The 22,228-nt window shown below is 45.4% G+C and overlaps 1 protein-coding gene across 1 annotated transcript in view; it reads right to left on the bottom strand.

Annotated features, from left to right (window-relative positions):
- TSHB (thyroid stimulating hormone subunit beta) overlaps positions 1 to 16,566 on the bottom strand; it is a 28,214-nt gene extending 11,648 nt beyond the window's left edge. Inside the window, exon 1 of the mRNA XM_058660906.1 lies at positions 16,516 to 16,566. The gene's annotated coding sequence lies outside the window, so the exon portion shown is untranslated. The remainder of the gene's footprint in view (positions 1 to 16,515) is intronic.
- Positions 16,567 to 22,228: the final 5,662 nt, after the last annotated feature.

The following is a 22,228-nucleotide window of genomic DNA, read 5'->3' as shown; positions in this document are numbered from 1 at the left end:
GAATTAAGTCCCTCCCAAAATTCTCATGGCAAAGCGCTAACATCTGTCTTTTCCAGAACATGATCTGACTTGGAAAGAGTCATTGCAGATAAAGTCAGACTGGTACAGGGTAGGTCTGTTGTCCAGATAAGAAAAGGAAACTTGAACAGAGAAACACAAAGATCCACATGCAGACTGCTGCCATAAACCAAGGAGAGCAATAGGTGAGACGTGTCCGATTCTTCTCCGACACATCAGGGAGATCATGGCCCTGCCCATCTCTGATCTCAGAATCCTGGCCCCAAGAAATGGGAAGCTCTCAGACTCAATGCAGCTAGGCTACGTTAATTATGCCACAACAAAGCCACTTTTAAAAACCAGGTAGTAGAAAATATCTGTTACTGGGCCCGGCGCAGTGGCCTAGTGGCTAAAGTCCTCGCCTTGAACACGCCAGGATCCCATATGGGCGCTGATTCTAATCCCGGCAGCTCCACTTCCCATCCAGCTCCCTGCTTGTGGCCTGGGAAACCAGTCAAGGACGGCCCAAAGCCTTGGGAACCTGCACCCACATGGGAGACCCGGAAGAAGTTCCTGGCTCCTGGCTCCTGGCTCCTGGCTCCTGGCTCCTGGCTTTGGATCGGCGCAGCTCCAGCAGTTGCGGCCACTTGGGGAGTGAATAGTCGGACGGAAGATTTTCTTCTGTCTCTCCTCCTCTCTGTATATCTGACTTTCCAATAAAAATAAAATAAATCTTTTTTTGAAAAAAGAAAATATCTGTGACTACTTTCAGGTCATCTATCACCCTAGTCATACACTGAGTGTTCATAGGTGCATAATGATTACCTAAAGAAATAGAAATAAAGAGTTTGGGAGGGGTTCGGGCCTTGGGTGTGGGGGCAAGTGCCGCTCCTCACAGTGTGGTGGCTGTGGGGGGTGCCCCTGCCGGGTCAGACCCAATGCTGGGGGCTCACGCCAAAGACACTGCCACAAGGCAGTGAATGAGTCCTCGACCTCCCCCAGGGCAGCCAGTGCACCATGTGGTGCCAGGCTTTGCCTGCTGGCCACCTGGCGGCAAACTCTGGGGTTTTTTAAGATATGTTTGCTGCCTGGGGACACCCATGACTAAGTCCAATTTTAGTGTAGGTGAGAAGTGAATCTTGGGTGATTCCCAGTGACAGGGTCATGGAAGTTTTAGGCATGCGTGAGGACTGAGACCTGGTGGCTTGGAGGGAAGTACCCAGGAGACAATTTCGATTAGACAGATACACCGGCCCAATTAGGAATACAGAAATGACCTGTTAGACTAGAACATCACTTATCGTCACACACCAGCCCACACCAGTGCTATGGATGGGGGCCTCTTTGGCAGTGATGGGTACCATTACCCAACTGTTTGGTGGAGTGGTGGAGTGGTCACATTTGGCAGGGTCAAGACTCTATCCAGCACACGAGAGAACTTGGTCTGGGGGTAGACTCTATGGGGTTGTGTGGGCCCAACCCTGTGGAAATACAAGTTCTCCTGGTTAGCTCGCAAGTTGGGGTTGGGATGGACTAAGCTAGATGTGACCATGCCACCTGCCATCACACACGGGTGCAGGAACCCAAAACAGTCAGGGCAGGTCAAGGCACAGCACCTGAAAGTGCATCCTTTAACAGGATGTGGAGTGGGCCGTGCTGCCACTGGAAGGGGACAGAATGGGCAGGGCTGAGCTAACCTTAACTCACAAGAAACAACAGAAATCAGGTTGGAGCACAGGTCATGCCAAGTAGGCCCTTGCACCTACTGATCTGCATAAGACAGGGATGCTAAGCCACAGCATCTAAGGGGACAGGACAAGAGAGGGGCTCTACCAAGTTGAATCAGAGCAACCACTGGCCTTCACGAGATCTAAGGCTGGGAATAGGCCCAGTTGGGCAACTAAGGGGATACTCTAGCTGGGTTGAGTTTCCCATCAATGAGCGCATGGGCTGTAAATGGGGCTGTGTTCTGATCAGGATACGAGTGTAATCCCACTTAGCACAAGTGTGGACTGGGAATGGAAGCACCAAGCCGGGCCAGACTCCAACACCATCTGGTGCTCTGCAGGACCAGGGGAGATGTATGACAGACTAGGCTGGGTCTCAGCTCTTACTGAACCATGTGTAAGCTGTATGGGGATATGGAAGAGCCATGGCTGGGTTGAAACATCCAACAATAAGAACCAGATTGGGTTGAATAACAGTCAGGAAACACCACTGTTCCTGCTAGGACAGGAGGTGAACTAAACAGGGTTGGCTCATGGACCCACTGGTATGCGCGAAACCTGGCAATGGGAGAGTTTCTGATGGAGGAGCCTGGGCAACTCCTCTGGCAGGACACAGTCCCTGCAGGTAAGCGCAAGAAGCACAATAGGAAACAGCCCAGAACAGGCTATGGAAATTATCCCACTGGCTAATTATACACATGGCATGGATTGGGGGCAGACCAGGCTGAACCTGTTCACATCACCCACTGGTGAGTCCGAGCGCCAGAACTGAGTGTGGGTCGACCCAGGTTCGGTTACAACACATACTAGTACACAATAAGGAATGCCGAGGTGCGATGAGCCGTACCAGATGTGGTTGCAGCGCCCAAACAGCACATGTGATAATCAGGGGGAGGAGGCAAAGCTGACAGGGGAATGTGGGCTCCCCTGCTGGACAACTACTTCCATTGGAAAGCCTGAGTCGGGATGGGGGCAGATCAGAACAGGCAGGGCTATAACACCTGTGGGCCTCATGTGAGCTAGATAAGGGAAGGACCACGGTGGGCTGACTATTCCAACTGGTGCAAGCAAAAACTAGAGTGGGTGAGGGTTGGTTGGGCTAGCCGCAGTACTAGCTGGCAGAGGCTGGCACTTGTAGCTAATTCTGTCAAGTCAAATGCCAGAACCACCTGGAGAGTGCATAATCTCGGAGTGAGTGTGGCCTAGAAGGGAAATAGTGGACACCTCCCTCGGGGCTACCACTCTCATTGGACAGCATGAAAACCAGGACAGGGGCAGGGGTGGCTGTACAGAAGGGCACCTGCCAGTAGGTGTGTGGGCTGGATAGTAGGTGGGTTGGGTTAAGCTGGGCTTCAATGCCCATCGACATGTGCGAGAGCTAAACGGGATGTGGGACAGACTTGACAAGCCTGCGGTGCATACTAGCAAGCATGGGAACCAGGGTATGGGACAGAACTGGTGGGGGTTATGGGGAGTCGCCCCAACTAGGCTGCAGCTCCAACCGGTTTGCGTGAGGACCAAGTATGAAGCGGGCAGGATCGAACTGGACTACAACATCTGTTGGTTCACGAGGAAGACAGGGCTGGAAACAGAACGAACCCAGCAATCCCAACGACCAGCATGTGCATAAGCTGATTGGTGTGACGGATGGTGTCGGACTCTGTACTAGCAAACTCACGCAAGAATCAGGCCTGGGATCATCTCAGACGAAGTTTCTTTGGAGATCCCTCCAACTGAACTGCTGATCTTAGAACCCCAACCATGAAGAGACTGTCAGCCAGTGGATTCTGAATAGGGTTCATTGCGATTGGAACTGAGAGATTGGCAGCAATCCAGAACTGATGAACTATCAAAACTGTATGAGCAGGACCCTCAGAGCGCACCTCCCATTGGGGATCTGGGATAGGTGGGAGGTTGGGTGGGGCTTTTCCCTTTGTTTTTCTCCCTCACCCCAGATACAGGGAAAAATGATATTAGTGTGGAAACAATGGTATTACCCACTTTCACCCTGTAGCCCTTGACACTTTGTTCCCTAATCAACTAAGTAAGATTATTAAAAAATAATTTAAGAAAAAAGAAATAGAAATACAGATGCCATTCCTAGGTTTATTCTTAGACCCATGGAGAAGCATTAAATATGCTGAGGTTCTACAGATAGTTCCAGGCAGAACCAAACTATAATCCAACTTTCTTGACATTCTTTACAATGCATACAAATCCTAACTCATTTTTGAGTGAAAAAAAATCCACCCACACCATTCAATTAACTAAACCGAAGGGAGGTACTGGGGTGTGAATCATACTTACCCACACTCAAAGACTGAGTCCTTGTTAGCTTCTAGTCTGTTCTAGTTCCATAAAATTTTGAAATCCTAGGCAACAGCTTTTTAAAAATCAGTTTATCCACCTGAAATGTGGCTTATCTGTTAGAGTCACATTAGAATGATTTGCCATTTAAAGCAAAACCTGTTTGTTTTCTCCTCTCTTTAATGTTTTTCCTAAAATACAGATAACTGATACCAAGTGGAGTTGGCCCTAACTTGCATATTGATCATTTTATTATCTTAAAGCTTCCGAGTGAAAAGACAAAGTTGATTTAATATGTATAAAAACTGTATCCATTTGCCTATCTCCTTTGGTAGCAGATTAAGGTCTCTCATACAGCAGATTTATGTGAATTTATACACGCTCCTCTCCACCTATTTAAAAACATTTCTGAAATTAAGGTCAAATATAAATATTAATAGAAATTGCTTACATCTTCTGTAATAAAATTCATTTTATATTATAAAGTCAGATCAGTATCAAATTCACCTCTCCTGTATATCAAAACCAGTTTCTTTATCTCTTAGTATAATATTTTCCATGCTACTTATATTACTTTATATAACCTCTTGGTAACTAGATATTTCTCTGACTGAATAATATGAGCCGTATTAATTATACTCACAATAAATATGTAACCACTTTTCAGCAACTAGCCAACAATATGCTACCAATCTCACGAAAGATTGTTTTAATTTTTTCTCTTCTTTGTTTGGGATACCTTTTATTTTAGAAGTTCATAATATTGTTATATACAAAGATCAATAAGAAAAGCTATCAATGTTAGCCAAAGTATAATAAACTCATAATGCAATTAACTGCATTATGAGTTTGTCTCAGTGTTGCAATTACCTTTCATTGAAAGTAATGGATATTTAGACATTCATTAACTCGTTTATTCAGCAGATCTTTATGGGATCTCTACTTCATGTTGGCTGCTACCCTCAGGGGTACAGTCTAAGCAGTCCATACCTCACCCCAGTCCCACCATCCTCATACATCCATAGGCCTGCAAGCCAGTCCCGTCCTCAGGCTCGGTACCCACACACCCAACTTCTTGCCCATCTCTAGCTGAGAATTCCACAGGAACCTCAAATACCATGAGTACCCTGGATCTCCAGGTCTCAACCACCTGCCTCCTTGGGCCAGACTAGCCCCCTCTGTCCTTGCTCCTTGGAAAACAGAATAGAGTTAAACTAGCTCTTCTTACTCAAAATATCCATTCTCTTTAGTGAATCTCCCTACAGGTGAAATAAGTAAAATGAGAGAGAAGGACGTCGAGGGTTGGTTTGGTAGATAACACTCCTCAAAGAAACCAGAAACAGAGAACAGATTTTCCCAACACCACCCAAGAGACGGCCTCCCCGTCTCGTCTCCAGTGCTGCTGATAATCCTCATTGGTCAGCCCTTTAGGCCACTCAGTCCTTCTCCCAGAAGCCTGAGTGTCCTTTCTACTTCTACCCATCTGCTATAGGAATTGCCCTACTACTGCAAACAATTAGAGAACAGGAAAAATATATAAAATAGCCAATCACAGACATAGCGTAACAGACAGCACAGAGATACTGAGAGCTAGGACAATATAATTTAAGCCCTATGATTGTTCTAACTTATTGTCTAAGGGCAGTTTCTAGGCCACAGCACAGTGAAGGGGAACCAAACAGATAAGAACCACAAAAGGGAGCAACCCAGACCAGGCAAGAGAAAGATACCCACTGGCATACATTTGGCATAGGTGAGGGGCAGACCAGGCTGAACCAGTTCATATCACCCACTGGGAAATCTAAGCACCAGAACAGAGTGTGGGTTGGGCTAGGTATGGTTACAACACATACCAGTGCGCATTACGGAAAAGCAAGGTGAGGCGCGATGAGCCGTACCAGATGTGGCTGCAGTACCCAACCAGCACATGTGAGAATCAGAGAGGAGGTGGCAGAGCTGGCAGGGAAAATGTGGGCTCCCCTGCTGGACAATCACTCCCAATGGAGAGTGTGAGTTGGGATGGGGGCAGACCAGACCAGATAGGGCTAGAACACCTGTGGGCCTCACGTGAGCTAGATCAGGGAAGGGCCAGGTTGGGCTGACTCTTCTGACTGGTGCAAGCATAAATTAGAGTGGGTGAGGGATGGTTAGGCTTAGCCGCAGCATCAGATGGCAGAGGCTGGCATTGGGAGCTTAATCTGTCAAACTCCAGAACCACCTGGAGAGTGCACAATCCGGAAGCTGGAGTGGCCTAGTAGGGAGATAGTACGCACCTCCCTCTTGGGTTACCACTCCCACTGGAGAGCATGAAAACCAGGACTGGGGCAGGGGTGGCTAGACAGAAAGGCACCCGCCAGCATGTGTGTGGGCTGGATAGTAGGGTTGGTGGGGTTGAACTAGGCTTCAATGCCCATTGACATATATAAGAGCTGAATGGGATGTGGGTCAGACTTAACAAGTCTGCAGTACGTACTGGCAAGCATGGGAACCAAGGGAGGGGGCAGGCCTGGTGGGGTTACGGGGTGTCGCCCTAGTAAAGCTGCAGCTCCCATTGGTTTATGTGAGGGCCGAGTATGAAGTGGACAGGATCGGGCTGGAATGCAGTAACCATTGGTTCACGAGGAAGACAGGGCTGGAAACAGGATTGACCCAGCAACTGAAGTGACCAGCATGTGTATAAGTTAATTGGGGCAACGGACTGTGCCAGACCCTGTACTGGCAAGCATACACAAGAATTGGGTCTGGGATCATCTCAGACGAAGCTTCTTTAGAGATCCCTCCAACTGAACTGCTGATCTCAGAACCCCAACCATGAAGAGACTGTCAGCCAGTGGATTGTGCATAGATTTCATCACGATTGGAACGGCGAAATTGGCAGCAATTCAGAACTGTTGAACTATCAAAACTGCTTGAGTGGGACCTTCGGAGTGCCATGCATCGGGGACCTGGGATGGGAGGGAGGTTGGGTGGGGCTTCTCCCTTTGTTTCTCCCCTGACCCCAGATACAGGGGAAAAATGATATTAGTGAGGAAACAATGGTATTACCCACTTTCCTGTAGCCCTTGACCCTATGTACCCTAATCAACTAAGATTATTTAGAAAGAAAGAAAGAAAGAGAGAAAGAAAGAAAGAGAACCTTGTTCAGAAGAGAGATATAAAAGTTTAGGGAGGCGGAAGTGACTAGGGATTTTAAAACAGGGCAATGGAAAGAGAGAATCACCTACAAAGAAAATTTGGAGATCTCAAAAGGGTCTTCACTGAATTTTTTAGCAGAGAATTGGTCTGTGTACAATGAGATTGAAACTGTGAAGCCAAGAAAAAAACCACTGAGAAAGAGGAGACTGAACATTTTCTGGAGTTTACTTATATCTGAAAATAACTTGAGTTCCCATCAGCCAGAGTGGACAGATATCCTAACACTCAGAGTATCATGTGGAGTCCTCAGGGAAGCCGTGCCTTAAGAGTATAAATTATTTTTTTTTTAAATATTGACTTTTATAGTACAATACCATAGGATCTGGGATTTCCCCAGCCCTCCCCCCAAATTTCCACACCCAAATGATTTTCCCCATGTTATTACAATAATATAGTCCTTCATTAGCAGAGTTAAGACTGCTAACTTTGAACTGAACCACTTTGAACTGAAATACAAAACAACTTATAAAAGCATCAGGGAGTCTGGAAGAAATACATGTGGGTATAAGAGCAAAATCTAGTAATTTTTTATTTTTTTATTTTTTTAAAGAGTTTATTTATTTTTGTTGGAAAGTCAGATATACAGAGAGGAAGATCTTCTATCTGATGATTCACTCCCCAAGAACCTCAACCGGCAGAGCTGAGCCGATCTGAAGCCAGGAGCCTCTTCCGGGTCTTCCACGCAGGTGCAGGGTCCCAAGGTCTTGGGCCATCCTCAGCTGCTTTCCCAGACCACAAGCAGGGAGCTGGATGGGAAGTGGAGCCACCAGGATTAGAACCAGCACCCATATAGGATCCAGGTGCATGCAAGGCAATGACTTTAACCATTGGCCTACCGTGCCAGACCCCAAATCTAGAATTCTTTAAAGAAATACAACAAAATCCAGCATGTTTATTGAAATGTAAAATTCCTAATGTCTGGTATCCAATAAAAATCATCAAGCATGTAAGGAAACAGAAAAACATGACCAATACCAGAGGAGAAACCAACGAAGAGAAGTAATGGCAAAAATATTCACACACCAGAAGAAAAAAGTTAAAATTATTTTTAGAAATATTTCAAACACTTTTTAAATGTATTTCTTTGAGAGGCAGAGACAGGGAGAAAGCGAACAAAAGCTCCTACCCACAGGCTCACACTGCAAATGCCTGCGATGACTTCCACAGCTGGGGCAAAGCTGGGCCCCAGGAACTGAATCCAGGCCTGCCTCTGAGTGCCAGGAACTCATTCACTTGCACCATCTCCTCTGTCCTGGGTCTCCCTCAGCAGGAAGCGGGAGTCAGGAGCACAGCACAGCATCAAAGCCAGGTATATGAGACATGGACATGTTAACTGCATTTTAACTACTCCACCCAGTGGTTACTCCACATAAACATTTGTAATAGACTGGAGAATCCAAATGAGTTAGGGGCAGCACTGTGGTATAAATTAATCCTGTGTCAGCAGGACTGGCTTTCCATATAATTGCTGGTTCGAGTTTCAACTGTGCCAATTCAAGCTCCTTACTAACGTGCCTGGGAAAGCAGCTGAGGATACCCAAACCCATGGGCCCCACACCCATGTGGAAGACCCAGAAGAAGCTCCAGTTCCTGGCCTTGGACCAGACCAGCTCCAATTGTTGTGGCCAATTGGGCAATGAATTTCTTTCTCCTCTCTCTTCCACTCCCTCTCTCTAAATTTGTCTTTCAATAAACAAATAAATCTAAAAATATATCAATGAAATTTAAACAAGAGAAGAAAGGAAATGGAATATATAATAAAAGGTCCATATGGAACATGCATAAATATACAGTATCATAAAATGGAAAATAAGGTTGCAAAATAGGCCAAAGAACAGATACTTCGGAAGGAAATCTGAAGGCGTCACAATGAAGACCATGCTAGCAGCCAGCACTCACAGTGGTTGCACTGCCCCTCACTCCCTGGTGTTTGTGTCCCTGAGTAATAGTTCCTAATATGCTTTGGATATGGTCTGAGTGTCTCCCAAAGCTTTGTGACATGGAAGTCCAGCAACACTGAGGTGTGGGGTCTGTGGAAGGTGTGAGCACCACCTGTAGGAGCAGCAGCCCTGCAGAGCCCTCAGGACTCCCATCAGCTCCTGTGAGAGCAGACACTGATAGGATGAGAAAGACTGGTTGCTGAAACCTCCTGTGCAGTCCTTTTTCCGTGTAATCTCTTCTACCTGTCATTTTGATGTCATCTGCACAAAGACCTTACCACCTGAGCAGACTCTGGCACTATACTATTGAATTTCTGGACTGTGAGCTACAAGTGACAGAAGATGAAGTAATAAACCCTCTTGTTTCTCAATACCTTGATTTGAAATGCTCGTGTGATCTGCAGACTACAGGAGAACCCACAGTACCCGACTCTGGAGGCTGCGTCACAAAAACCTCGCCAGGCCAGGCCTTGAAGGGCCCGGCCATGTCGCAAGTATACACCTCCTGAGTCCAGAAAGCCGCGAGTACTGAGCCGCCCTTAGGGCCAGCTACCCTCTGGCCTGTGAACTAACCTTGCTTGGCTTCCCTGTACAGAGTTCCCCCAAGCAGATGCAGAACTCGGCAAAGCCGAGCACTCATCAGCAGAGCCAGCACCCACAGGACAGTACCCTGCGCCCATCCATCCCTCCAGACTACAGCCACCTGTCACTGATCACAGCTTGCACGCGGTAGCCCCCGTGTGTTCGTTTGTAGAAACTGCAGCCTCACAGCAGTTTAAGTTACTGAAGAACCTGGGAGAGGAAGTTGGGTAATAGTTAAGGCATTAGCTGGGTAGTATGCACTCTTCTCACACTTCCAATAATTCCTGAATAGGAAGAAAGGGGAGGTCCTCAGAGGATGGGAGGAGACCATAGGGACAATTTGAATCTGGAGTGTTTGGGGGGTACTGGCTGTCATTTTTCACTGTCACCATGGAATTGTCATCTTCATATAGGGAATCAAGCTCATTAAAATCTACTGAAGTCTCACTTTTGATAGACACGACATTGATTAATTAGTAAAAAATAAACAGAACACGTATGAACACTTGCTTTGTGCCAGGTACCTTTCGAGATGTGCAATAACTTTCCTCCAATTTCCTCTAGTCTTCATAGTCACCCTTCTTCACAATTGAGCAAGCTAAACCTCACAAAGGTCATTTACAATTTTTTAAAGTTTGTGTTTGTTTATTAATTGTGCTAAGAGGCAGTCAAATAACTCCCATCTTTTGGCTTGTGTTCACTGTCTACAATGACCAGGGCTGGCAATAGGAACTGGGGACTTAATCAAGATCTCCCATGCAGACACCTGCTACTTCCCAGGGTGCTCATTAGCAAAACCTTGTACCTGGATGCTCTGATATGGGATTCGGGTACTTCAACTAGCAGCTTAACTGGTTGTCCAAAACCTGACCTTGGTTATGCAGAATTTAAATGACAGAGTGAGGATTACAAACTCTGACAGCCAAGCAAGGCTAATACCAATACATCACATTGCCTGAAGAATTAGCTTGACTTCATTAAATATGATTATTCAATAAACTGTAAGTTAGCTAATAACCAGCCTGTATAAAATCTCAAGTACTATTGAAGGGGCTAGAAAATAAGTTAGTAACTGTTCATTTAGTAAAGCTGAGAGAGTCAGGACTGTGAAAAGAGAACATCTCTGCCTAATGAGACTACAGGATCTCTAAAACTACCCACTTTTGAAGCCACTGGAGAACTGATGCATTTTCCTTTGGCAAATACTAATTCAAACAAAAAACTACTTTTAAACGAAAGAAATCCACACCAAACAAGTAGAAATTTTTTAAAATGAAAAAAGAAATTGGGTATTGGAACACCTGAGTTGCTGCAGCTTGGTACCTTTTAAGCAGTTTCATTAAAGCATAATATTGGTTTGTAGATTTTATTTTGGCTTAGAATATAGTTTATTTACATAATGATTTATACATTTACCATGTATTTCCAGACCAGCTATTATTATATATTACTATTATTCCTAGAAAATATTTATTGAAATTTTTGATATAGCTATTCATAAACACCAATGAATTCAAAAATAGGATATTTTTCCTATAAAAATAAAAGCACCAGTGTGGGTGTTTGATACAACAATTAAGTTACCACTTGGGATGCCTGTATCCTATGCTGGCTACTCCACTCCTGATCCAGTGAGATGTCAATGTGCCCTTTGAGAAACAGCAGGTGACATCTCAACTACTTGGGTCCCTGCCACCCCTGCTGGGACACCCAGACTGAGTCCTGGGCCATTGATGAGACCTGAGTCTAGGTTCTAGGCCCTGGCTGGCCCACGGGTGTCTCTCTTTCAAATAAAATTACAGTATTTTTTCTATTTAAAAAATGCTAATGTTATCATTGTTGACAACACAAAAACATTACAAAGAGAAGCTCCATTATATAAGTTATGCCAACCCAAATTGTTAGGGGTTGAATACAGCAAAGACTTATTTCTTACTCATACTACATGACTGTGATGGATTGAAAGGGAGCTTTGTTTCACGTGTTTTCACTCAGAAACGGAGGATTACAGAGACTGTATTGTCTACCACAAAAATGCAAGAGCAGTAAAAAGAATGTGATGGGAGAGGGGTGGTCTTGCGCCAAGGAAGTGAGTAACGTGCAACACCTCTGCCTACAGTCCACTGGCTGAAGCTGATCACGTAGCCTCGTCAACATGGAGGGAAGGTATACTCTCAAGTTCCTGGAAGGAGAGAAGCCTGGATACTGGTGATCATGAAAGGCTCTATTATAGCTTTTAGTAGAGATGACATAGCTAAACTACAATATATCCATGAATTGCTATACAGCCATTAAGAATGAGCTGGAACTATTCCATATGCTTCAGAGAGGCGTCCATGAGATACTGCATGAATAAAGCAAAGCTCTGAGATGTGTGCATATTATTCCATTTTATAATTTAGCCAGCTTATCGAGAGAGGCATTTAGGGGCCAGTGCAATGGCTCAACTGGCTAATCCTCCACCTACAAACACTAGCACTCAATAGGGATACCGGTTTGTGTCTTAGATGCTCCACTTCCAATCCAGCTCATTCTTGTTGCCTGAAAAAGTTGCTGAGGATGGCCCAAAGCCTTGGGACTCTACACCCCTGTGGGAGACCTAGAGCTTCTTAGTTCCTGGCTCCTGGCTTCAGATCAGCTCAGGTATGGCCGTTGCAGCCATTTGAGGAGTGAATCAGTGGATGAAAGTTCTTTCTCTCTCTCTCCACTACTCTGTGTAAATCCGCCTTTGGCAGAGGGACCCTGATGTGTGTGGAGAGGTGAGGGAGAGAGCAAAAGAAACCTGAAAGGACATTATCTTCTAAGTACACACACTGATATATTGTTACCCATAGTCACTCAAAAACTACCTTTTCCTTCTATTATTGTTGCTTATACAGGCCTGAAATACCTGAAACATGGAAATTATGTGATTTCTCACAGCCCTCTAGCTCTGAATTCCATGATGCCATAACTTAAACAGTGTTAAAACTTACCTTCCCCTGTTGTCGTTCTCATTTTTCTAACCTCTGGCTGACCTGTCATTGATGAAAGTTCTTAATGTACTACTACAGCCTTTGGACTATTAATTATGTTCAATCTAGATTGCCTGAATTATGAATAATTTATTTCTGACCTTTAGATCAACCAAAGCAACTTGGTCTTTGACATCATTAATCTACATTTACATGAAGTCGGGGACATATTTTTACTGGTAGAGTGATAAAGTCCTGGACATTTATCTCAGTGTAGACAATGATCTAATATAGAGGCCTAGAAATTGTACTTTGAATCTAAGAAAATTTTCCATATTTTATCTGGACTATTTCCAAAGCTTCAGTAGACTTACCCTGTTCCAACAAGCACTAGTGATCTTTCTCTCACCAAAAAAAAAAAAAAAGTATTTTTCTCAAAAATCAGGAAGGATGGCAGAGTAGGAAACCTTAGTTTTTTAAAATCTGATTTTATTTCTAATGTTGTTTATATAATGAAGAAGGATATACGGCCATGTGGACCACCAATTACGGTGGGGAGGGCCGAGGTCTGGAAGAAGATGGGTGAGACAACTATTTCCATTTTTTTTTCTTTTTCTCTTGTATCTGCTGGTAGCTTGGAAGACAAGGGGGGCTGCTGCCTGCTTCCAGCCACATCAGTGCCCTAGGATGGAGGATGGCTACTTAATATCTTAGAGGCCACAAAGTGGGGAAGAATGTTCTGAGGATGTTACTTGAGTGGTTTTGATAGTTCCAGATGTTGAAGATTTTGTTTCTCCAGGGTTGAAAAAAATCTTTCCAAGGACTATTGGTTGACAAAGTCCCCCTTAGTGCATTCACACACCCATGTATCTATTGAAAGCTAGGCCAGGAGAGTTGTCCAACCTGCTCTACTTTCCATCCTCTGATGAGGTACCTGACATCTGCTGGTCTTGTTGATCTGGCCATCATGTTCCCTGTGTGTTTCTGGGCATGCTGTCCACTGCACAGGGCATCAGCAATTGCAGGTGTCCATTCCAACACATACGCTCCAAGGTCAGGCCACATTATTATGTAATACATGAGTCCAAAATGACACACGACACACCTGTCCAAAATGACACATATGTCCAAAATGACATGCGTGACACATATGTCCACAATGACACATGTATGCCCAAAATGACATATGTGGCACGCATGTCCAAATAGCACATGCCTGTCCAAAATTATATATGTGACACATGTGTCCAAAATGACACACCTGACCATGTCTGTCCAGGATGACACACGTGACACACATGTCCCAAATAATCCACATGACCACACATGTCCAATGTATCCAATGTATCCAATAGGACACACATGACACACATGTCCAAAATCACAAAATATGTGTCCATTTCAGTCCAGCAGTCCAGTTCTGGAGTCCCCCAGGAAACTTCCCCTGGGGTGACCCCAGACCTGATTCTTGTGTGCACCAGCTAGTATTGGGTCTAGTTCAGTCCAATACCTGAATCAGCCTATGCACACACTGGTGAATGCAGTTGCCTGGTCAGTTCCGCCCCAACCCCATCTCCTATGCTGACCAACAAGTGCAGCCTGCTAGCCCAGTCCAGCCTGCCACAAACCCAGCCCCTACACACACCAGCAGGAACTGCAGCTTAGTCAGGGTCAGCCTACCTCCAATAACCCAACCAGGCCTGTCCCCAGTCCTGGTTCCTGTGTGTGCCAGTATGTGCAGATCAGTCTGGCCCGTCTTGCATCCCATCAGCTGTTGTACACAACCGTGGGTACTGTAGCTTAGCTCAGCCCTACCCACCCCTTGACCTGGTCCACATGTATGCCAGCTTGTCCAGCCTGGTCTGCTCCCAGCCCTTGCTCTCATGCTCAACAGCAAGAGCTAGAGCCCAGCAGAGGAGTGCCCACATTTATTCTGGACTTACATGTGCTAACAGATTCAATGGCCTAGCCTAGCTCAGCCCTCCCCCAAACCCAGCACACAGACAGGCCAACAGGTATTGCGTCTGCCTTGCATGGCCCATCCCCTGCCCCAACACTCACTGGCCAGCACCATGGCTTAGCCCTGCCAGGCAGGCTCTCCAGCCCTAGCTTTCCCGTGCACCAACAGGCAGTGAGTGATACCACCTAGCCCAGCCCAGGTTCCCATGTGGGTGAGCACATTAGTCTGACCCAGGCATGCTCCCTGGTTTCCCCCTTTCAAATCATACAGTCTCAGCTGCCCTCATTTACTTGGAAGTGCAGTGGTTTGGGCTGTGGAAGCCCCTCAAAATAATTCTTCAACTGTGAGTACAATGGCCTGGTCCGTGGAATCTCCCAGAAGTCATACCCTACCTGTAAAGTGCTACCTTGGTGATCCACAATGCCATATATCTCCAAACCCTCTTCCTCAGGAATCTACAACCCCCATGCCAGTGCAGGCCCCAGGCCTAGTTTTCTAGCAGTGTGCCAGCCCACTCCCCACTAGCGGCCTAGACTTCACTAACTTACATACTATTTAAATTTCAAAATAACATATCTGAAATAATAAAATCTGGTATTAATTTTCTAAATTCTATTTCATTTTCCAAACTAAAGAAGTCCAAGATTTGCAACCTAAGTGTTACCTGAAGAGACACTGGTTTTTGTGCCAGTACCTAGTGCTTTGCCCTCCAAAAAATTAACAATGTCATGGCTGGCTGTCACTGACCAACATCAATTCAAAAGTGCTAGGATGTTTCAAAGTGAACATCTCAGGCTGAAGAGGCCCAACATTTGCCTCTTCCTTAATGGAGAGAAGCAAAGTACCAACTACCGGGCTTTGAGGCAGGAGAACACCAGAGCTCCTAGGGAGACATGAATACCTTGAAGGATGTGCAGACAAGGAAGGCAGCACAGAAGAACGGAGCCAACAATGACCCCAGCCACACAGCCAGACAGAAGCTGCAAGACAAAGGATGAACAGCAGAATCCATCTCCAAGGACAACTTTCTCTGCAAGTTTAGCTGGAGCAGGAACCCACAGTCCTCTCAGGGTTGGAGGCCAGGTAAGGCAGTGAACTGGAGTACACACAGTGGCTTTGCTTCAGGGAAGGGCCTTACACTGTTCTCCCCGATCCCCAAACCACAGACTTGCAGTAATGCACAACCATGTTGCAAAAGAAGTCACTGGGGGAGTGCATGCAGCCCTTGGGCCCAGAAGCCCTACCTAGCCCCATCCCTACGAGTCCCACAAACATCCCACTGCACTCACTTCAAGACTGCAGCCTCACAAACCCAACCAGACTTGTTGGTCCAACGGTGACCCCAGCTTAGCCCAGGCAGAATTGCATTCTGCAAGCAGCAGGGGGAGAGTAGGGTCAGAATAGCATGGGGATCCCGCTCCCGATTCTAGAAGTGAGGCAGTTGCCCCTCAGACTTGGGTTCTTTCCCTTTCGGTTTCTCACCTCCCAGCCCCACCCACTTGGCACTCACCATTCTGGACACTGGGACCCACAGGGCTCCTGTGACCTCGACCCCACCTCTGCCTGACCCCTGGGACCCTGTCAGGACTGCAGATGCCATTCGTGCAACCCCAGCCTGTGGGCTATGCCAGGAATGAACACCCTGCCTGGACTCTGGTGAGCAGTGCCCCCATGCCCCTGCAGAACATCACCAGTTCACAGACACACCCTCAACGTGTTGAACCACTGTCAGGAAGTTTCATATATAATGTGGTCAGCTCAGGGTTTGCAACAAAGAAACCAGAGCTAAGGAATACCAGCACCGGTCATATGAGGGATTTCGAAAGCTATAGGGCTAGGGCTTAGGAACCTACATTTTATTTATGCTCTGCAGGTGGTTCTTAGGCAAGTTCAATGAATCACTGATTTAGAAGAGACAAAGGAAATGGGTAAGTTGCAGCCTTGAGGCTCAGGGCAACCTAGGCTGGTGTCTCAGAATCCTAATGCCTTAGAATCTACAGCAGAGCCTGTCTGGTGTGATCCAGAGAGAACAATACAGGTGCAGAACTCAGACTGCCTGTGAGCTGGTTTCCCCACCAAAACTGTGATGCAGGGGGAAGACAAAGGTACATGTGTGTAGTATGGAAACGGATATTTAATACAATGTTATAACTTTTCAGGAAAACCCTGATGTTTTCACAATGCAAAGCAATGAGAAGAAATCTCAACACAACCTCTTCAAAGGAAGGATGTGTATCAGACAGATTCTGTCTTCTGCAATATAGGTGATTCTTAAGGTCTGCTGGAGGACTAAACAAATCAAAGTAATTTGTCGGTAACATTGAGAAACATGAAGCTAATCTATAATGAAACTTGAGTTTCTAGTAAATGCATCAGGTTTTCACCCACTGTTGTAATAAAATCATTTGTTCCACTGCTCCTCCTCCCTTTCTTGGCATCTCAGACTCAGTCTTCCACAGTGCAGGACCTGGAAACCAGCCAATAGGAAGTCAGTGCAGGAGACTCTCCAGTGATCCCCATGTCTTGGCATGTTACACAGCCTCATGCTGTGGCATCATCTCATCAGATGACGGCTTGCAGCCACTTACCCTTATAAAACCCACTCCCTCAAGGCTCCACCTGAGACAGCTGTGTTTTTTCCTTCCTGTGTTCCTCCTCCACGCAGCAGCAGGTGGTTTCTGAATCCTGCCCTCCTTTCCCTCACTGGAACAGACCACCAGTTGCATGAGGTCATGGGGAACTTGAGCGCAGGGTGAAGTTCAGGACTTCCCAGCAGTGTCTGCTTGGAATGAGGTTTATCACACATCTTCCCTCACAGGGCACATGTGGGAGGATTACTTGCAGATCTTTTTCCTTCTCCACTTTGGAGACAGTGATCCTTGGAGGGCAGAGGAGGAGCAGGCAGGAAAGCAGCAGAAATTAAGCCTCCCCTGGGTGACAGACACCGGGCTGTCCTTTATACACAATGTCAGTGATGTCTCCTAAGCATCCAAGAGGCCATCATTCCTGTGTCTCATTTTATATTGAGTCACAGACCAGGCTATTTTGCTGCCTATTTTTTAACATTAATTTTATTTTTAGGGGACTGGCATTGTGGCACAGCAAGTTAGGCCACTGCATGTGATGCCAGTGTCCCATGTGAGTGTTGGTTCAAGTTCCAGATGTGCTTTTCCCAATCCAGCTCCTTGATAACATGACTGGAAAAGCATTGAAGGGATGACCCAAGTACTTGGACTCCTGCCAACTACATGGGAGACCCAGATGGTTCCAGGCTCCTGGATTCAGCCTGGCCTAGCCCCAGTCACTGCAGCTGTTTGAAGAATAAAAACCAGTGAATACAGACTCGCTCTCTTGCTGTCTCTCCTTCTTGCTTGCTTTCTTTTTTAAAGATTTATTTATTTTTATTGAAAAGTCAAAGATATACGGAGAGAAAAAGAGACAGAGAGGAAGATCTTCCATCCAATAATTCACTTCCCAAGTGGCTGGAACAGAACTGAGCTGAGCTGATCTGAAGCCAGGAGCCAGGAGCTTCTTCTGGGTCTCCCACACAGATGCAGGGTCCCAAGGCTTTGGGCCATCCTCAACTGCTTTCCCAGGCCACAATCAGGAAGCTGGATGGGAAGCAGGGCCGCCAGGACATGAATAAGTGCCCACATGGAATGCTGGCATGCGCAAGGCAAGGACTTTAGCCACTAGGCTATTGTATCAGGCACTCCCCCCTTTTCTCTCTTTCTCTCTCTCTCAATGCCACTTGTAAATCTACCTTTCAAGTGAATAATTTTTTTCTTTTAGAGAGAAATAACATTTTCGTTGCCTTCCTAAATGTTCCACACAGTGCTCTAGCAAATCCACTCTCTCTTCCTACCCAAAACCACCATTAATCTGTTAATTATCTGTATAAATTTGGCTTTTTTGGACAATGATATAAATGCCATCATATAAACCTCCTTTCATGTAGTATAATCATTTTGAGGCTCATCACGCTGGGGCAAGTATCAAATGTCTTGGTGGTTATTCCTGACTAGTAGTCTGTCATGCAGATATACCTGATACTGTTTACCCATCTACCAGGAATAAACCTTAAGTTGCTTTCAGATTTTACTGTTATGAACAATTCTATTAGATCTTTCCAACAGTTCTTATATAAATCTACACATTTATTTCTGTGGGATAGATTTCTTTTATGCATTTTAATATTGTCTTCCATTATATGGAGTTAAAAATATTTAGATTTTGTGGATACAATATCATTTTAAGGAACATTATTTGCAAATATTTTAACCTAGAGTATAACTTTTAATTTTCATAATGGTTTCTTTAAGGTGTATTTTTAAATTTTTAATGAGGTCCAATTTACTAACCTTCTTGATTCAAAAATGGTGTCTTCTCTGAGGTGTGAACACCCATAACCAGCACCAGGCCTCTCTGAGGTGTGAACACCCATAGCCAGCAGGCCTCTCTGAGGTGTGAACACCCATAGCCAGCAGGCCTCTCTGAGGTGTGAACACCCATAGCTAGCACCGGAAGGCTCAGACCTGTGAAAGGGAAGACAATGATGAGCAGCTGAAGCACCAGTGGGTTTCTTAAAGATTCAGCTAAAAAAAAAATGAATCCGCCCCAGGAGAGTGCTGGCTGTCACATGTACAGTGGAGTGTCACACATTCATTCATGGGTCTCTGCTACATGTTCTGTTCAAGATCATGCATAGGTAGTAACAAAAGCTAAAGAAACACGACAGCTTAGATTAGAGAAGCACGGACAATGTGTGAGTCGTTTGGCAGTGCATCCCCAAAAGGTCAAGATCCTGTTCAGAAAGTGAAGTTTTGGGGGAATACAGTGCATGTTGGGATTAAGGGTCATGCAATGAGAAAAAAAAGTGTGCTGTATTAATAGCAGCAAATGACTTAAGGAGACAGCAGACTCTCCAAGTGACACACCCTGTGTGATTGGCGTGAACTAGGAGAACCGCCCCTTTACCTTGATGTCACAGCATCAGGAAGTCCTTAATGAACTTGGGCAAGATGGAAAGTGGCTCCAGCTGGGCAGAAGCTTCTTCATTTGACTGATTCAGTTATTTTTTATTTTAGTGCCTGTGTCTTTGGAATTTTATCCAAAACATTTTTTCCTGTGCCAGTGTCTTGGAGTGCTTCCCTATGTTTTCCTCTATCATTTTCAAGTCTTATACTTAGATCTTTAATCCACTTAGAGTTGGTTTTTCTATGCAGAGACTCTTGTTTCAATCTGCTGTCTATGGAAATCCAAGTTGTCCAGTGCTATTGATGGAAAAGACCTCCCTTGCTACAGAAAGGAAGAAAACAATGGAAGGGAGGGAAGGAGGGAGGGAGGGAGGGAGGGAGGGAGGGAGGGAGGGAGGGAGGAAGGAAGGAAGGAAGGAAGGAAGGAAGGAAGGAAGGAAGGAAGGAAGGAAGGAAGGAAGGAAGGAAGGAAGGAAGGAAAGCTAAAGAAAATGCTCATCTCTGCAAGCAGAGTACCAGGTGGAAGGAAATTGGTGCCCTCTTGTGGCCATATCCTGCACTGCTTGTCAGGTTCCACATCACCTAGGCTGTTATACTCAGGACATCTGGTCAGGGTGTGTCCAAAGTAAAGATACCCTCTCACTCCATCTGGACAGAAGAAAATATTCTTAGGGACCCAAACATTCCAAGATACTATGTCTCCCTGTCTTCCTGGCCACATCTTCAGGCTCAACGCAGTTTGCTCCTGGTCTCCACGCAGGGATCCTGACAGTTCCCGTGTTGGAGTGGCATCCTATAGAACTTCTATGCCTCTGGACACAGCACCGTTCTCTTGGGGTGCATTAGGAGCCAGTCTGTGTGATTTGAGTGTTACAGGGACTGTTGCCATGTCCAGTAGGGTAAACTCTACAGCAGATTGCAGACTTCAGCCTGGCATGGCGGGTGCTCTCCTTGTTATAATTCAGATCTGAACTAAACAGAAGGAGGCTCCTCCTCATCCCACCATGACCATGATGTGCCACCCTCAACCTGCAGTGCTGTGGCCAGGTGTGAGTCCTTTGACTTCTGTAGTCTTTCCTGGAATTGTTCTTTCATGCTCATCCCCATCTTTCTCTTCCCTATCCCCAGTCACTCCATCTTTCTTTCATTTACTCTCCCTGATACCATCCTCCCACCACTTGTCCCTGTTGGGTTCACACACTGCCTTTGTCTCCACCACCTATAACCCAAGGCTACTGCAGACATACTGTTCTGGATGTGGAGCACTACACTGAGGCAAGATGGTGCCCTGTAGAGATGTCCAGCTGGGGAAACTCAGCTCGGCTACCAGGATGATGGTGCAATGCACAGCCACTTTGGAAAGCATGGATACATCAACCAAAAACTTGGCACATGAAGCCAGCAGGCCATTCTCCAGAGGAGAAAGTCACATGGCCAGCAGGTGTATGAAATGTTACTCACATCAGTACTCGTCAGGGAAATAAACTGAGTCATAATGGGATATCATACATACCCCACAGCCCACTCATCAGGTTAGCTGCAGTCACAAAGAGGTAATAAGTGTGGACAAGGGTGTGTAGGAAAAGAAATATCTCATATTTTGAGGGCATATGTCAATTGGTATGGCCATTATGGGAAATGGTCTAGAAGAATTTTCACTTTAAACCAGAACTGTCATATGATCCAGCCATCCTTAGTCTGGGTATGTGTGCAAAAAAGCCCACAAAGGTATCAACAACCAGTAAAGATATCTGCAACCTAGTTCACAACAGCACCACAGTGTAATTGGTTAACCCTTCACCTGTGATGCTGGCATTCCATATGGACACTTACTCCTGTCCCAGCGACTCCACTTACGGTCCAGTACCCTTCTAACGTGCATAGGAAAGCAGCAAAAGGTCCTTGCGCAGCTGCACCCACGTGGGAGACATGGATGAAGCTCCAGGCTCTTGTCTGGGAAGTTAGTCAGTGGATGGAAGATGTCCTCTTCCCTCTGTAAAGCTGCCTTTCAAAAAAAATAATAATTATTTTTTAAAAAACCACGAAGTACTGGTGTAAATACACAAATTTAAAAAGTAAAAAGAATGAAAGATCAAAACATATGCCTACATATGCAGTTCTATAGATTTTCACAAATAAAGACACAAATGGAAAAATGAAACATGTCACTAAAGAAATGAACAATTTTCTAATAAAAAGTGCCAGAATGAAAGAACATTTCAACAAAAATTAACAACCATGTCACACCATTCCTTGGTTAAAAGCAACAGTTAGAAATCTTGCGAAGAACAAATAGAAAATATTCTCATGAACTTGGCATAGGCAAATATTTCTTGGGACACCATGGCACACACCATGAACAGAATTAATTAAATTGTACCCCACAAAAGTAGTTTAAAAAATCAGCTAATTGTAATATAATGTTTTTACTTACTATTATTATTAAAAGATTATTCATTTCTTACCTGAAAGAGTTACAGAGAGAGGGGGGAAGGAGGGAGAGAGAATCTTCCAATCACTGGTTTACTCCCCAAGTAGCCACAAAGGCCAGAGCTGAGCCAATCCGAAGGAGACAGGAGCTTCTGATGGG

The sequence above is a fragment of the Ochotona princeps genome, chromosome 2 (assembly GCF_030435755.1).
Source record: "Ochotona princeps isolate mOchPri1 chromosome 2, mOchPri1.hap1, whole genome shotgun sequence".
Taxonomy (NCBI): Eukaryota; Metazoa; Chordata; class Mammalia; order Lagomorpha; family Ochotonidae; genus Ochotona; species Ochotona princeps.
The sequence above is the reverse complement of the archived record's forward strand: the minus strand, read 5'-3'. Positions and strand labels throughout refer to the sequence as shown.